An 18,637-nucleotide genomic window follows, 5' to 3' on the forward strand; every position below is an offset into this window, starting at 1 on the left:
GCCTCAGCAGCCAAGGAAACATGGCCATGAAGCAAAGGACAGTTGAGAATGAATGTCTCATTGCCACAGAAGACTGAAAAATGACAAGTGAGATGATTGGAGAACTTAGGGCAGTTTCACTGAAGTGTCAGTGTCAAAAGCCAGATGACAGTGGCTTTAGGAGCAAATGAGGACAGGGAAATAGTGAACTGGTAACTACTTTGCTGCAGGTATTTTTTTTAGGTACTTCTTAGTTTTTCTGCTTAATTCTCATTTGAACTCAGTGAAGGAGGTGTTTTGTAGATGAGAAATTAAGTCTCAAATAAATATTTGCCCAAATTATATAACTAATAAGTTAAGGAGCCAAAATTCAATCTCTAGTTCGTTATTAGTCTTAAATTAGTTCTATGAATGTACGAAGATAGATAGGATTGATCATTATTTTCTCAATAGCGAAATAAGATATGGCCCCCAAAGGACCAGTTTTCATGTATGTTTTATGAAACAAGACTGATCACCTTCTCTCTGTATTCTGTGTGTTAATCATAAAAACCCTGATTCCAGTGTTACTCAGATCATCATCATGCAATTGAATGATAACATAGCAACATAGAAATAAACCAAATATGTGTATATAATGAAGTATATCATGGGCATTAGGATTAAGATTCTTCTGTGATGAAGGCAAGCATGTACACACACTACATAAACACATAAAGGTGGCTCTATCTTCAGGCAAATTTCATAGCAATGAAAGGGTTTTAGGTACTATATAAAACAAGTGATAAAGTGTTTTACATAAGATAGATTACTGAAGTCTTCCCTTTGTTAATGTGTTACCAAGGCCTATGGTTACTAAACTGTGATTGGTATCTAATGAATGTCTAGGTGTCAACAACTAATAATAAAATAATTAATTGTAAATAGTAAAATAACATTATGCCCATAATAGTAAATAGTGTAAAATATTATACCCATTGTAAAAATGTCCATGGTTTGTAGAGAAGGCAACAAGGGCTGAGCATTTTCTATGCAAATAACAGAGAAGTTTAACTAATAGAGAGCTTTTGCAAGAACGTAGTTCCCGTCCTCATGTGGCTCTCTCCCAGAGTTTTCCAAGCTTTAAAGCTGCTTCTTGGTGACACAATATGGTGTTCAAGGGAAGAAAAATCATAGAAATTCTGGGTTTGGGATTCTAGTCAATTTTGGAAAGTGTGTTGAAGTAGGACTTCAAAAACAGTGGGAAACAAGTAGTATGGCGTTATAGATCATTATAGAAAAAGTTTCAAGTAGAAGAATAAACAAAGGAAGTTGTTTCTGAGAGCCTAACACTTAAATACTGAAGTTTGCTTTTTGTCTGAAAATGAGGGGAAATCTCTCCTTTAAGAAACTTACTGGTAGTGTTAAATTACATTTTTCTACCCATAAAATGCAAATTGACTGGAATCTGACAATTGAATTTCTTCCTAGACATTCAAGTCTTTTAGGAATTTTTGACTGGTTTTCTTCTATTGGTTGAGGATGGACACTTGAACTTTATTTTTTTGGGGATGAGATTCTAGTCATGTTTGAGTTTGTATCATAGCAAAGAGGTTTTAAATGACCTCTTCATGAATGCAGTTGTTGCTACTTCCATTCTCATTTCCTGTGATCTCAGCATGGCTTTTGACACTGTCAACTGTGCTATCATTTCAGAGGGCTTGAGGGAATTTCCACCCTTAAACACTCAATTCTACATCAAAATAACAATTGAGAAACACAGTATTGTAGGCAAATATTTTATCCAAATGGTTTTTTCAAGAATACTGAAAATTCTATTTAGTTAAAACAATAGCATATAGAGGTCTGATTATTTTAATTTAGTTTCCACTTTATCCAGCTACCAGAAGCTATTTTAAGGAGGTGTTTGGCTTCTGGTCCGTCTGGTTTGCCATGAGCATAGGTGACTGCGCATGTAAGTAGGCATCTTCTGTCCTACTGAAGTGAGTAACATGACAAACCAATGGAGCTTGGTTTTGAATCAGAACTTACCTGGCACTGTTTAGCTGTGGTGTCTTGTTGACATGAAGTTAGTAATTTCCGTGCCCAATACCTGGTAACGACATTAATCTGCTAGTGCTTCATATGGATGATGTAATGTCTGAGCTGTCTGATCTTTCTCCTAGTGAATGTGCTTAAAGACTGCCTTTTTTTCTTATGATATGCTCATTAAAGAGAGGTGTTCACAGGTAAATTCTGGCTTTGAGCTCTAGAGCACCCCGAACTTGAATTTCAGAGTTACACCATACATAGAGCTCTTGTTCCAGGATTATTAGTTATAAAGCTGGTGCCAGATTTCGGCCCTTAAAAATGTCCTTCTTTGGCACATTATGTTAAACACATTATTAAGACTTGCAACTGTCTTTTGAAAAATATGACTACACTTACTCCCCATTTTCCCCTGTCTAACTTAGAAGTTTGGTCTTTGCTTTAAATGGCCTCTGGACTCGACAGCTATTCATTCCACCTGGCTGTTCCAGCAATCCTTCAAGGTGCGGGGATGTGCAAAAGTGAGAGGATTTCACTCCCAAACTGGACTCTGGCGTCCTATTGTAGGTCTTTCAGCAAACTAAGAGATGATGGCTGTGGTAGCCAGTGACTTAGGGGTTCTGAGTAGATTTCCTGATTTAATTTTAAAATGTTTCTTCTTGGCCACTATAATTATTCGGAGCCCATCACTACAGGTTTCAGTTAGAGAACTATACATTTTCAATAGTGGTACAGAATTTATTTAAAATGATATATGTTAAAAGCATTTTACCATAAAATATTTTTTTTATTCATAATAAATCCGGTACAAAATTGCATATTTCTTTGTCATAAGACAAGTCCAATATTTTATGAAGAAATAAGTTGAAAAAGCTGAGCTGCTTTTGGGGATTCTGATTATGAAAAGCAAATGTGATTATCTTGGATTTGGGTCATTGATTACAAACATAGCAGTTTGAATTTTTTAGAGGGGGAAAAATAGATCTGAGAAATTGCCCTTTAGACTCCCTTGGATTTCTGAAGAAGAAAAAGGGAAGGAAAAGACCAAAAGAAACTTGATGAAATACTGGCATTGAAATGGGGCAGGATTAAGTCATTTTTAAATGAATGAACATAACTAGTTCCAGTAGCCATTGTTCCATTTAGAAAAAGCCATTGGTAGACTCTGAACGGAAGTAGAGGGCACTTTTTCAGTGAAATGGACCTGATATAATCGGAATGGATCCAACAAGGTTTTCTACTGGACACAGTATGATGTCTTATGAAGTAAAGACAGTACAAATAGACATGGTCTAAGTGGACCTAAAAACTGTGATCATTCATGTGCAATATTACCTTTTTTAAAGGAAAAGTTTCTTGGCTCTGGGGAATGAAAAGAAAAACATCATTGCTAACTTGCCCGTAAAATATTTAATACAATGATAATAGAGGATGTGATTGGCTCTATATTGTTTTCTGAAATTTATGATTAATGTACGGTAGTAATTATAATGGTAATTCAATTTTATTTAATCCCTTCAGCTACTTTTATGTGATAAGTGGTAGGATCCCCATTTTCGAAATGAGGAAACTGAGGCCCAGGAATGGTGAGACTTGCCCTAGGTCCTATAGTAGACCTGAGATTTGAACCCAAGTCAGCCTCATTGCACAGTCTGTGCTGTGTGGCTTTCTCCAATTGTACCAGTCACTCACCCTTTCCTATCTCGGGCACTCCTTGATGTGAGTTCCCTTGCAAGGCCTACTTGTTAGCAGCCGTTGCTCCAGCACATCTAGTACCAGTGGGCTTTGCATTTGGGTTGTGTACTTTATATACCTGTTACAAAGATGATGGGAACGATTTATAAACACTGCTTTTGCCTTATCTGTGGGAGGAGGTACTTTTAGTTCATTCTTTGTCCAGAATGTGTTGTAATATGTCCCCAAAGAAACAGGCTTAATTCCATAAAAATAATTTTCCCTTATTTTTCTTTATGACCATTGATAAAAACTGAGACAAATAAATATGTCAAAACCTCTTGATTTTTTCTGCTTCCTTGGAAAATTTAAGAAGTTATGGAAGCTCAATGTAATTAATGAAAAAATAGAGTCAATTGTTAAATTTTATGAATTATTTGCTAGAAGGATTCAAGTGAAAATTCAACTGTATGGATGCTAATGTAACACTTTAGATATAAAATGTAGACTCAAATAAGAAACAGTTGAATTAGCATGAGGACATTAAGTGATAAAATGAATGTTTTTATTGACTAAGGGTAAGTAGCTGGACTATTATAGTCAAAATCTCAACCAAAGCATCTAAGATATTTAAGACTTAAATGTGACTTTGATATAGCCTCTGGCAACATTTGAGGGGTTTCCAGACAAAACTGAACCATTTACATGGCATCTTATTATAGAAGAAATTTTGCTTGATTCACTGTCAACCCAGATTATTTTTTTTTCTTAAAGCAAGTGATCCACCAGTATTTATAATGTCTGTCATATTTTAAAAGGACATTATAAGTGGTGCTATTTTAAATGAAGTTAAAAATTTCCAAGTCAATATACATATGTGGTACAAATAGATACATACACACAGCTGTTTGACCTTCAGCTAAAATCAAAATTAGTGGGACATTGTAACATTAATGAGAAAAACCTAATTCATGTTATACATTATAAGAATTAAGCCAGAATTTATAATAATACTGTCAATATGTTCTAGAGTTAATTTAAATTTAACACACCAAGAATGACCCAATATCTTATACAATTGACCAGCAGAAAAATATGTGGTTTATAGCCTCTTAAATATTATAGTGTGAACTCCAAGGTGGGAAACATCTTAATCTACATTCAAGTGTGGAAGTCTGCTGTGAAAAAGTCTGGTGATTCTAAGTAGGTTATAGAGAGAAATGGGAGAGGCACAAATCTCGAACAGAATGATCTGGTAGGTGCAGAGGGCTTTTTTTATGTAAGCTCTCCTGCTTCTCCAAAAGATCAGGTGTGGTGGAACATCTCTTTCATCCTGATCATGGAGAAGTAGACCTGAACCATCACTTTTCTTGATGGCAGTTTGTCATATCTCTAAGGTTCTGGTAATCCATGAACAAGACTGACCAAATTTTAATCATTTTCTCATCAGTATCTACCACATGGCACCAAATATAATAGTCGTATAATAATTATTACTTGGATACATGTAAAGCCATACAGAGATACTATGCATAAATTGTCTCAAAGGGTTAGGTTAATTAATCTTTAGGGTCAGAAAGTGTTGAAAGAATCATTGGCTTAGCCAATTAAGACCAGGATGAAAGTACATCTGTCCACCAGGCATGTTCAGTCACTGTGCTTCCTTCCATTCTGTTTTCTCTTTGGGCCAGAGAGGTACTAAGCATATATATGTTGTATTTAAATTCAGTCTTGCTTATCAATTCCAAATCTAAGGGAAAATAATGGTGGCTACAGAAGAGGGACTAAAACAGAGTTCCAGTGGTCTCATCCCATATACTACGAATGTAAATGAGAATGCTAATATGAGTGTTGAAACATATCTAAAATTCTGGAATTAGGCATGAAAATAGGGTGCTCCTTTGAGCCACATGGTTATGTGCTACTCAACACAGAAGTTGAAACTGGAATTTAAGGCTTCTGGACAGTTTTCTCTTACAATATTGTTTGTCTTGGCAAGGAAAGAAAGAGAGGAAGGAGAAGAAAGAACTGGATGCGTTATTAAATGCTGCTTTGTCCTAAAACAAAAATAAGCTCTGGAGGACACACTCCATTTGTCCAATTGTATATACCCTATATTTAGTGAGGGGGGAATATTCAGTTATGGTGTAGTTCCAAAAGCTTATTTCAGGGACATAGGTTTTCTCTCCCCTTGGATTCCTATAGGATTATTATTGATTTACTCCCGATGTCAGGGAATTTAACATTGGGAATCTAGATGAGTATTATTTTCTATTAGGTTTATCAGTCTTTTAATCACCTCAAGTGAAGATTACAGAATTATCAATTGGCTTATGAAGCATATATAACAGTCAAATACAACTTAATACCCAACTGTAGGGTTTTGAGACTGTTTACATCTATTACAACCACCTGCCCTTTCTGCTGCCCATCCATCGCACATGTACACGTAAGCCTCCTAGTATCCCATTGTACCAAAATCCATACCATTCAATCAGTTTTTCCTGGATTGGGCTTTTCATTCAGTGCATGTTACTTCCAAAAGGTCAAATATGGGTATGAAAATTAAGAAGTTTTCTTCACATGGTTAATTTTAATTTTCCAACAGGTAGGATGGGAATGTCTTTCATATCATTGGAGTTTATTGGTGATTGGATGAATTGAGAAGATGCAGACAGGTGTGGAGGTGGTTACTCAAAATATTTTAAGCATTGGGTATGTGGACACATCGAAGAATTAAATTCCTCAGACTTTTTTTTCCCACAGCTGGTTTCACCTTGTTGCTTCTTTTCTAATTACAAACTCTATATGGTACTGCACTGTGCAGTATGGTAGCCACTAACTCCATGTAGCTATTTAAATTTAAATTAATAAAATGAAATCAAATTAAAAATAGTTTCTCAGTTGCGCTAGCCACATTTCAAGGGCTCAGTAGCCACATAGAGCTAGTCACTACTGTAATGAATAATGCGGGTCGTAATTTCCATCATCCAACATAGATAGTTCTATTGGACATCACTGATTGACTGTATTCTCAGATTTCCATATTCTTTCCCTGTCTGCACTTTCAGTCCTGATCTTCCAGTCCCAGAATGTTCTGCCTGCATGATTGTCCTTTCTTTTTAAAAGAATGAATAGCTGAGTTTTAAGTAATTTTCATCTTTTATTGTACTTTGCATGTTATTTGCTGTAGGTGCTCTTTCTTAATAATTACAGTGATTCTCCCATATTCTGAATATATATTAAAACATTTTTCAGTAGGGCTATGATGAAGTGTACTTTCACCACTCCTCTTTGGTGGTGTGGTTCAGTGCCTTGGTTTTAATTCATAGAAACACTACTGCTGCACAGTAAATTATATTGAAATAAGTGTGGTGTATCAAGACATAAATATCCCCTGAAAATGAGGAAAAACAAGTTTGACACTCAGGTGGCTAATACATCACTCAGATAGTAGGAAATGGATTGTACTGTTGTTGACAGGAAATAAGGGGATAGAAGATGATTTCGGTTAATATATAAGTAGAGGAAAGAAAACAGAAAAAAATAATAGGGATCATTATTTTTAGCTCATTTGCCTTGTTTGGCTGTTTATACAGGTGAAAATGTAGACCATTAGCAGGTAACCACTGTTTGAGTGTTACCTTTTCCTGTTACTCCCTGACTAGTGTGTCTTGTCTTTCTTCAATTGTTGGTGTTGGCGGTATTTATCTCTGCTCTTCTGTGAATTCTCTCATTTGCATTGCATTCATTTATTGAATTCATGCATCCTCCACTGTGTCATTTCCCTTTCATACTTCAGTTTTGTTTTGCTTTTCCCATCAATGCAGGATTATAATTCTTAACTCTCAAATGCATTGGATATTCAGTAGGGAAGAGTCACTAAACCCCTCCCCACCACCCCCCTTTTAAAGTAGCAGAAATTTCTCCTTTCCTGCTGTGGAACAACAGAGAAAACAGAGGGCATTCTTGGAAGTGAAAGGTATGGGGTGAACTGGAAAGTGTCATGGGGTGGTGTGTGTGTGTCAAAGCTGTCAGGACTGGCTGCATTTGAAAGTAAATGATGGAATTAAGAAAATCTGTTGACTGTGGCCAACAATAACTAGGAATTCCTAGAGCTGGCTGCTATCAACCATCAATTCAGAAGCAATCTGTGTGTTTGCCTCTTCTTTTTGGCCAGAGAATGGCAGAGCCTCAGAGCAGTAGACTCCTAAGAGGAAGAGTATTTCTGAACAGTTTGCTGTATTTGGGATGCCATCATAATTTAATCATTGATACCAAAAACTGTACAATGAAATGCAGTGTGAGACAGTGATTGGCACCTAGAGTCACTTATTATTTTGTCAAGAATTTGACATGCCAATCAATTGCATGAGCAATGTATGCTTGCTTGAAATTGATCATGAAACACCTCATGTTAAGCATCTTGATATTCTTTACTAATGTTTTGGGCTTTAGAGCTTTCACCCATGCTTCTGTTTTGTAACTAAGGGGGGAATGACAAAAGGTATGAGCTAATGAAATCATTTTATGCAGAATAATACTTTTTATAATTTACTCCAGAGTGGGTTGTCACACTGACCTCATTATTTATTTCCTCCATGGTTATCAAAGTAAAATGAGCTTACTATGGAGAATTTTTAAATTACAAGGAAATATAAAGATGAAAATAGATAATCCTACCAATCATAACACTCCTGTTTGTAATTTGGAACTATTTCCTTCCATCTTTTCAAATTACCAGAGTACACTTTAAAGACTGTCTTTAAAAAATTAGTTTACCGTATCTCATATCACTAAATATCATTTAAAAGCATGTTTTAATAGTGTAAAATATATGAATATATAGTAATTTAATTAACTAATCCTCAATGATTGGATATTTAGATAGTTTCCTGTGTGTTTACTATTATACATGAACCTGTGATGAACATTTTATTGTACATTCTATATGAAATGTTTGCATTCCTCTGATTATTATATGAGGTGGAATTATGATGTAGAAATATATGTACATCAGAAGACATGCAGTTGACTCTTGGGACACCGACCTCTAGGCAGTTGAAAATCCACATGTAACTTTTGACTCCTCCAAAACTTAATTACTGATATACCACTGTTGACTGGAAGCTTTATTGAAAACATAACCAGTCGATTAACACATATTTTGTGTGTTATATATATACATATATTTTATGCATTCATGACATACCTACCTTTTTCTGAAATTTTTTCACTATTCTAGGCAACACAGTTCATCTGTAAGTTTTTTTCAAATTGTTGCAAACATCCCCCCAGATTTCTAATATATTTATTGAAAAAAATCTGCTTATAAATGGATCCATGCAGTTCAAACTCGCGTTGTTCAAGGTTCAACTGTACGACAGATTGATTTCCAGCAAGTGTGCCATCATTTCTATCAGCAGTGTATGAGGGTGATATCATTCCATTATACCTTTGTTAACACTAATAGATTTTTAAAAGCATTTAATTTGATAGTGAAGATTAGTATCCATTGAAAATTGTATATCTTTTATTATTGAATAAACAATTTTTATATTATCTCATTTCTTCTGTCATTTAATGGGCTTTACCTACTTTTATGTTAGAACTTCAGTGATTTTAATTGATTGCTGTGAACTGTTTATTAAGGGTATAACCATCTATACCCTTAATACTTTCTACAGTTTTGCTTTTGCTCCATAATTGTTTTTATTTTAGGATATAAGCATTTTTCTTTTTCTATGTTTAAATTTGTAAATGCTTCCTTTTGGAATTTCTTCATTACTTTTACAGTTGAGAAGTAATTCTTCCCTGTAGAAGACAAGATGTCCGCTAACATTTTAAAATATGTTAGAACCTTTTATTTTTTACCCATAACTTTGCTATAGTGCTGAAGTTATATTGATGTCTAATGAGATATGGCTTTGACTCTCAGTCTTAGTAAAATATGTGGGATGTAGTGGGTGCTAAAGAGGAAACTGAACATTCTGAATGATTGCATGGCATATATTAGGATCCAGGCTTTGCTTTTTAGGTCTGCCATATGTCAGTGTTTATATTTGAATCATATTGCTTTAATTATTATACTGTTATAATATATTAGTATCTGGTAAGGGGGGAAAACTTTGTCTACTCCTCTTTTGTAAATTTTCTTTGAAATTCTGACCTATTTATTTTTCTAGGTAAACTTTGACATCACTTGTCAACTTAATGAATATCCATTTGGCCTTTTTTATTAGGGATCGGGAAGGATTGGTATTTCTAAATATCTCATCTTCCCATTGAGGAATATAATAAACAAACAAACAAACAAACATTCAGGCATTCTTTTATGTCCTTGAGACAAATTTGGCAGTTCTCTTAAGATTTAATGGAAGTGCCTCTTAAGTATTATCTGCTCCTTTAAGACTATATGATAATTATGCTTTTGCAACTTACAGTTTGTTAGGTTAAAAAACTATCCTGTTCCCTATTTTGCTTTCTAGTTCTTTTACTAAACCTATTTTTTTTGAGGTGTAAAATTCACACAACATAAAATTAACTGTTTTAAAGGGAACAGTTCAGTGGCATTTAATATATTCACAATGTTGTACAACTAGCCTCTATCCAGTTCTAAAACATGTTCGTCACTCCGTAAAGAAACACCCTTTCTATTAAGCATTTACTTCCCATTTCTCTTGCCCTCACCCTTGGCAACCACCAATCTGTATTATGTCTCTATAGATTCAGCTATTCTGGATATTTCCTACAAATAGAATCATACTATATATCACCTTTTGTGACTGATTTCTTTCACTGAGCATCATATTTTTGAGGTTCATCCACATTGCAGAATATATCAGTACTTCATTCCTTTTAATGGCTGAATAATATTACATTGTCTGTATATACCACAATCCTATTATCTGTCTATCCATTGATGGATGTTTGGGTTGTTTCTACCTCTTAACTCTTGTAAACAATGCTGCTGTAATCCTATTGGTACATGTATTTGTTTGCATACTTGTTTTCAATTTACACACACACACACACACACACACACACACCCCTACGAGTGGAATTGCTGGGTTCTGTGGTCATCCTATGTTTAAGTTTTTGAGGAACTGTCAAAATCTTCTCCACAGTGGCTGAACCATTTTACATTCTTACTTGTAACATACAAGGGTTCCGATTTCTCTATATACTTGCCAATAATTTTCTTGTTTTATGTTTGTAAATTATAGCCATCCTGTTAGGTGTGGTTTTGTTTGTATTTCCTTAATGAAGAATGATGTTGAACTTATTTTAATGTGCTTCTTGGGCAAAACCTATTGTTTTGAATTCAGTTTATTGCCACTAAATTATTTTTAGTTTTTAAATTTGGATACATTTTGTAACATTTTCATCATTCACTGAGACATTTTTGTTTAACTTTCAAACTTTCAGTCCTTTTATGCCATAGTATTTCCATTAATTTTGATTCATTTCCCAGCTAACTGGAGTATATCATCAAGTAATTTTTAAGGGATTTTGGGCTAGATTTTCTGAGCCCTTGAATATCTGATTTTTTTTTTTTTTTTTTTTTACCATCATACAACTTAGCTTGTTACAAAAATCTTGGCTTACAAACTTTGCCCTCTTAATTAAATTATTGTAAGTGTTGCTCATTTGTCTCTCTCATGGTATTTAAATTGCAGGGAAGATATTGATGCCAACCAGAATTTTGTTTCTTTGAAGATAAGCTGGTTTTTTTTCAGAGGTATGCAGGTTTCTTTCTCCCTTGGGCCCTGTATTAAAAACCTTTATCCAGGGTATAAGAATGTATGTGAGAATTTTTCTTTAGTTTCATGTGGATCATGATGTACTCTCCTGATTTGCATCCTCCTTGCCCCCTTTTAAATTAAGGTTTTGTCTTTAAATCTCTGAAGTTTTTCTTCAGTTTTGTCCTTGAGTTTGCTTTTATTCCAGTTCTTTTTTTCCTCCCATTGTAATATGTGTAATTCAAAAGGTAGACCTGTTTTCTGTTCTTCATAATAATCCTCTCATTTTCAATTCTTTTTCTTATTCTTCTAAGTTCTGGATGAGCAGTGCAATATTGCTCTCCACATTAGTGCTTTGATTTTCTGCAGTGCTCATTATACAGTTTGCCATATGCAGTGTAGTTTTATTTTTCCTCTTGCATGTTCGTTTCCTTTCTTGCTATGTCCAATGGTTTCCAGGCTCTCAGCTCTTTGTCTTTATTTGTCTTTCTAACATTGTTTCAAAGACTACATGGCCAGGAAATGGGAGGACCAGAGTGTAACCCCAGGCCCATGTGACTGGAAAACTGTGCTCTTGCAGTTTTAAAATTATTTTTAAAGAAAAATGGCATTTATAAAAATAACTAAAAGAAGAAGAATAATAGAATGTTCTTGCTTGAAAATATCTTGGTTACCAAGAGCTTTATCCTTAAATGACTCACAAGTAAAGAGTCGTAGATGCTTTACAATTTCATATAGCAGATACTGTGTACCTGCTTTGAGCATTGTCCTGTACATAAATATAGAATGTCTTTCCAGAAAACAGATGAACTAATAAAGGAATAGGGGAAATTTCACTTTTTACCTGCATCTTTTCTGTGTTGGTGATTAATAAATTTGCTTATATTTTTTGAGTTATGGGCATTCCAGCACGTTCCACAGACATCTCATTTTGATAGTTTGTAAAGTGGGGAAAGCATGAGCTTGAGAATGTTTTACAGATGTGAGTTTGCATCACTTTTGAATTGTGTGAGCTTGACTACCTTACCTAACCTCTGAGCCTGAGTGTCACACTCTGTACAAGTCCCATATCCAGGGAGCTTGAGGATTGAATGAGATGAGGATACATTTATGAATGTAGAACAGCACTTGGCATATGGTAGCACTCAGAAATCTACTGAATGCTGTGAATCAGGCACTGTGCGAGGTCCTGGAGACTCAGCTATGAATAAGACATACCTCCGCCTTCAAGGAATGAGAAATTTAGGAGGATACACAGAAAAGGAAACCAGCAATAATAATAATATCCTATAATAAGACTGAACTAGAGAGAAACTCTGCTTCTCTTATGTACCTTTTTACTCCAAACTGTGGTTGAATCAATGATTTATTCTATGAATACTAGGATGCATAAGTGAGGAATGGCCAGGTTAGAGGTTTACCAGAGGGCAGGAGGGTAGGAGGAGTACAGAAGGCGGCCATTATTTAGTCGGGGAAGGTTTTTAAGTAGAAGTTATTCTTAAGCTAAAGTTTTTGCCTCCCTGTTCCCTTTGTAAATTGGATTAAATTTGTGCTCTACCAAGGGACTTGATATTTCAAGGAAACTTGCTACAATATCTTTTTGGTAAAATGAAATCTTTTGTAATGCAAATAATCACTTCCTAATTTATATGTGGGGCAAGTTAAGATTTTTGTATGTCAGGGTTTTTTTCTCTTTTCTTTTTTTCAAAAGATGGGCACAAAGATCTATCTTTGCAATAAGTAAAAACATCCTGACAGTAATTGAATGAGAAATTGATTGAATTTAATCTTCATTCTTCCACATTTTATAGAGTATAAAGAAGCATTTTTTAAATATATAAATGCCCTTACTGAAGTGAGTAAAGAAGGCATATTCATGTAGATTTCATTGGAAGTTAAGCGTTTCTGAGTCATTATAAAGTCAGTTGATTTTTACAGGTCATTTCTCCAGGACTCAGTTTCCCCATATGCAAAATGTGGAATTTGGACTAGAGTATTTCTAAGGTCTATTACAGCTTTAAAACTCTCTGGAAGGAAAAGAAAAAGAAAGATTAATGACAAACTTATCATATAATTAGGGTAATAAATTACAAATAGTATGCCAAGAGATAGAAATGAAAATGACTCCTAAATTTTTTTAATTATAGATAATTATAATTCTGTTAGACTTTTAGAAGGTGCCAGGCAGTCATTTAAAAGAAAATGAGATTCAGGATAGGTTCCTTTGTACAAATACTGTAGTCGATTGACCCTTTTATATGGATACCCATCCTATTGGATTACGGGCCCACACTACTCCAGTATGACCTTATTTTAACTTAGGTAATAATATCTACAAGGACTGTATTTCCAAATAAGATCACATTCTGAAGTCCTGGGCATTAGGCCTTCAACATATGAATTTAGAGGGGTGAGAGGTGATGCAACCAACCCTAACACCTTCTGTGAATACTCTGTTTATTCTTGCCTTTCTAATAGGTTAGCCATGACACAAATATAGCACATGAACTGGGAGAACTCCCTCCTGTACCCATGACAAGCATCACTAATTGATCATGGCAAATTTTCCCACTAATTATAAAGGGAGACCCAAAACAGTTAATCAAAGTGGGCCATAAGATAAAACCTATTTGCTATATAGATAGATAGATTTACATAGCCAATAGGAAAGCAATTATCATATAAATACAGTAAGAAAAATTTCACTTCAATAATCTAATATTGAATTGCTTTAATGAATCGGAGAAAGCTTGTGTGTATTTGTACACCTTAAATTCTAATTCAAAATTGGGTCATAATATAAGAATATATTTAATTACAATAAATAGCAAGAGGCAAAGTTCTCAAGAAAAAAATTGAATGTGAATAAACAACAGAAAGTCTACTTTTTATTAATCCCCTGCCCTTGCCACTTTTCTTCTCTGAAGGGTATTTACAATAATATAAGTAGCCCCAGGATGTACTACATCCTGAGTATTTAAATTTTGTTTCAACATTAAACAAAACATAGTTTTATCAAAATTTATGTTTTTTATTTACTGATTCGGGGAGATTTTGTGTCTTGTCTCATCTTTGTTTAGAAATACATTAGAATGGTTTAACCTAAGGAATAATGAGTATGTAAGAGTATTATGTCAGTTTGCCATTCATTCATTTCTTCTTCATTCATTCACATATTTATTGTGAGCTAGCATTATGGACACTATTTCGATGTATCAGTAATTCCTTAGGACCACGTGTCACTAGCCACATGTGCCTATTGACCACTTAATATGTAGCTAGTCAGAATTGAGGTATGCTATAAAGACAAAATACATACTAGATTTCAAAAATTAAAAAAAGAATATAAACTATCTCCAATATTTTTCTAGTGATTCCATATTGAAATAATGTTTTGAATAGATTAGCATAAATATATTTAAAAATTTAACTTGGCTTTTCCTTTAAATTTTTTAATGTGGCTACCAGAAAATTTTAAATGTCTTATGTGGCTTCATTTTGTTTCTTTTTTAAAAATTTTATTGAAGTATGGTTGATTTACAATGTTGTGTTTAATTTCTGCTGTACAGCAAAGTGACTCAGTTACACATATATATTTTGTTCATATTCTTTTCCATTATGGTTTAACACAGGGAACTATATTGAATAGAGTTCCCTGTGCTATACAGTAGGACCTCGTTGTTTATCCATCCTCTATATAATAGTTTGCATCTGCTTATCCCAAACTCCCAGTTCTTCTCTCCCCCACCACCCCCTCTTTGCAACCACAAGTCTGTTCTCTATGTCTGTGAGTCTGCTTCTGTTTCGTAGATACGTCATTTGTGTCATATTTTAGATTCCACATATAAGTGATATCATATGGAGTTTGTCTTTCTCTTCCTGACTTATTTCACTTAGTATGCTAATTTCTAGGTCCATCCATGTTGCTGCAAATGGCATTATTTCATTCTTTTTTATGGCTGAGTAGTATTCCATTGTATATATGTACCACATCTTCTTTATCCATTCATCTGTCAGTGGACATTTAGGTTGTTTCCGTGTCTTGGCTATTGTGCACAGTTGGCTTGCACTGTATTTCTGTTGGACAGGGCTACCATAGAGTTAAATAAGCAAGTCACTTGTTGAGCACTGATGTGCCAGTTTTGACACAGTGCATCAATACACTGATGGTGGATGGCTCATTGACAGCTCTTACCTGTGAGACATCTGTGACATATGAAACAGCAGACTTTTATTTCTTTACCTTTAACCGTCAACGTAAGAATATATGAAGACATATAAAGGAACAGTCTATACTTTAAATGACTTTAGAAAACTTGATACGCTTTATGGTTTTTCTTCTTATGCTGAAGTATTAGAATATATTTTTACTTCCTGTAAATGATGAGGACCAAGATTCGTAAATACCTTAATATTTTTTTTTTAGAAAATTAGTTTTTCTCCAATAATATTGAAAAACTTATGTATCATTCAGACATGCTTAATTATACCTTCTCCTAGCTGCCTTCTCAAATGTCTACAGCTGTAAATAATGTACTTCATTAGCCCTTCAGATGCACATGACTTGTTTCTCCTTGTAGTTTTTATCATAATTTGCCTTAATGTGTTGTTTCTTTTCCTTGGTCTGCCTTTCCTTTTAAATTATATGTCTAACCTGCAACTGGCTTATTTACCTAGGTTCCCTCTAGTTTGTCTAGTTGTGTCTAACACATAGAGGGCACTCTAAAAAATATTTATTGAATTAAAAACACCTGCTGAAGTTTAAGAGATTAACTGTACTTCCTCCACCCTCATCCCTCCTCAAAGTTATTTTGACTCTATGGTGTCACATGTCAAAATTCACCTAAAGACTCCAGCAAACCATTGGGGATGCTTGTATCAGCCATAAGTTGATTGATTGATTAGGCTACATTATTCTGCTTTACAATTTAAAAATTATTCTTATTATAAAATAAACTCATCAAATATTGACCATTTAGTTAATATTTTGAAAATGCAACCACTGCACATAGTCTCCTGTGCATTTTAGTGTTTAGAGATTGCCTTTGAATACACAGACTCAATATTTATAGTTAGAAAATTTTGTTTACTCTGCTGTAATCCTCACATGCTCTTTGTTGTTCGTCTCTTTGCTCATTAATCCTCCCCACATTTCTGTATTCAGTAATTGTCCCCACTTGACAATAGCTTAAATGATTTCCCCAAGATTACACTGTGAGTACAGCTAAGCCAGAACTCATTGCCCCTGTCTTTGATCTCATGCTCTTTTCTCCAGTTTAACCTAAGAGCAGTCTAAGTGAGAAGTCATATTCCCACCTCCCTGCTGGCACTTTCTTCTCTGAGCCAATTTCATTGCTGGCCCTCCACTCCCAATCACAGACTATTTCACTCCTACAAATGACTTCTATAGCCTACTGATCAGGGCAAAACTTTTTTTTTTTTTAAATTACATCTGGTTCTATTATGATATTTACTAATAGGAATGGGCTTTTTTGCATTATATTCATTTTTTCTGACATTTAATAATTAGGAACCTGAATCTCTATTGGGGGTAAAAGGAAGAATGATAACTGTTCTGTTTTATTCTATGTAGTATAAAATGCCATTCAGAGGCATAGTGGGCCTCTTTGTCAAGTTTCCTTGGAGCACATCCTTGTAGGAACAACAGTTTCTACATGATGGCAGTGGGGCTGCAACTGCTCCCCCAAGGAGGCCTTCTGAGACCTTGGTTGCTGGTTACTTTTTAAGACAGTAACCCAAGAAAACTACTGGAGTACAAAAATTCACATGGTGCAAATCTTATTTTAATATGCATGAGTAAGATATTTATGTGATTAAAATTCAGAAGGTACAAAAGAACATATTATCTCCCCACAACCCTGGCCTCTGGCAACTAGGCTCCCCATTTGAGGGTCAACCACTTCCATCCATTTGTATGAAAGAAAAGGGGGTGGGAAGAATGTGAATTTGTTTGTGTATGCATAAAATATATACACTGCTTTCCTCTTTACCTTTTTAACCTCATGGTTTATTTTGGAAATAATTCCATGTCAGTATATAATGAATTTACTCTTTTTTATGGCTGCATACTATTCCATTTACGGTATGACATAATTGATTACATAGTAGTCTATTATGGAGGTCAGATTCCTAGAAGTATAGTTGTATATGAGGATGTGCTCATTTGTAATTTTGTTTTGAGTGTTTAATTTCATAAATTTTTTGGAGAGAGAATGCATGTTCGTGATACAAAATTCTTTTACAATAAGTGAAGAATAAAGTTAGTCTCCCTCTCAACCTTCAAGAGAGGTGGTACACCTTTTCTCACCTTCTAGTGACAGGCATGTGTGGTATGAGTGTTGGATAGATATGTTACATAGATACCTTTTATCAGGAAAATTTTAATTGTATTCTTCATTTGCTCTATAGCACTAGTTCCTACTCAGGAACAATTTAGCTGCCTCTAAAAGACACCTGACAAAAATGTAGACATTTGTGGTTGTCACAAGTGTGTGTGTGGCTTTGCTACTGACATCTAGGAGGTAGAGGCCAGAGATTCTGCTAAGTCTCCTACAATACTCAGGATAGCCTCCATCCTGCCCCGAAAAATGACTTACTTGGTCCCAAGTCACTGGTGCCAAGATTGGCAATCTGGTCCATAAGGATCAGAAGGCTTTTCCAAGTCGTTGATTTCCATAGAGATGCCAGGCTTCACTGCCGCCATTCATGTTAGAAGCATCACTGCTTTTCCTCCTCCTCCCTCTCTTCCTTCTCCTCCATTTCCACAATGAACCATAACTGTTGTGTATCTCACCAGCAAGATTGATGGTTCCACTGACATTCATTATACTTAGCTCCTTCTTTAGCATGACTACAAATATGGTACTCATATTTTGCCAATATTGTCTCATGTGTTCTCAATTTTTGCTCATTTTGCTCATTTTGTTGGTGCACATCCTCTGGTAATCTGCTGAGAGAGGGTGTTTGAAAAGTAAATTTGGGGCAACCTTGAGTTTCTAAAAATGTTTTTTATTCCACCCTCCCATCTGATTAATGTTTTTTTTTTTTTAAATTCCTCTACTTAAAAAAAAAAAATTATTTATTTATTTATTTATTTATTTATTTATTTATGGCTGTGTTGGGTCTTCGTTTCTGTGCGAGGGCTTTCTCTAGTTGCGGCAAGCGGGGGCCACTCTTCATCGTGGTGCGCAGGC

The 18,637-nt window shown here is 34.8% G+C and overlaps 1 protein-coding gene across 1 annotated transcript in view; it reads left to right on the plus strand.

Moving 5' to 3' along the window:
- Window positions 1–18,637, plus strand: part of NPAS3 (neuronal PAS domain protein 3) — an 852,979-nt gene that overhangs the window by 183,060 nt on the left and 651,282 nt on the right. The window lies entirely within an intron of this gene.

Source organism: Eubalaena glacialis, chromosome 2 (assembly GCF_028564815.1).
Source record: "Eubalaena glacialis isolate mEubGla1 chromosome 2, mEubGla1.1.hap2.+ XY, whole genome shotgun sequence".
NCBI lineage: Eukaryota > Metazoa > Chordata > Mammalia > Artiodactyla > Balaenidae > Eubalaena > Eubalaena glacialis.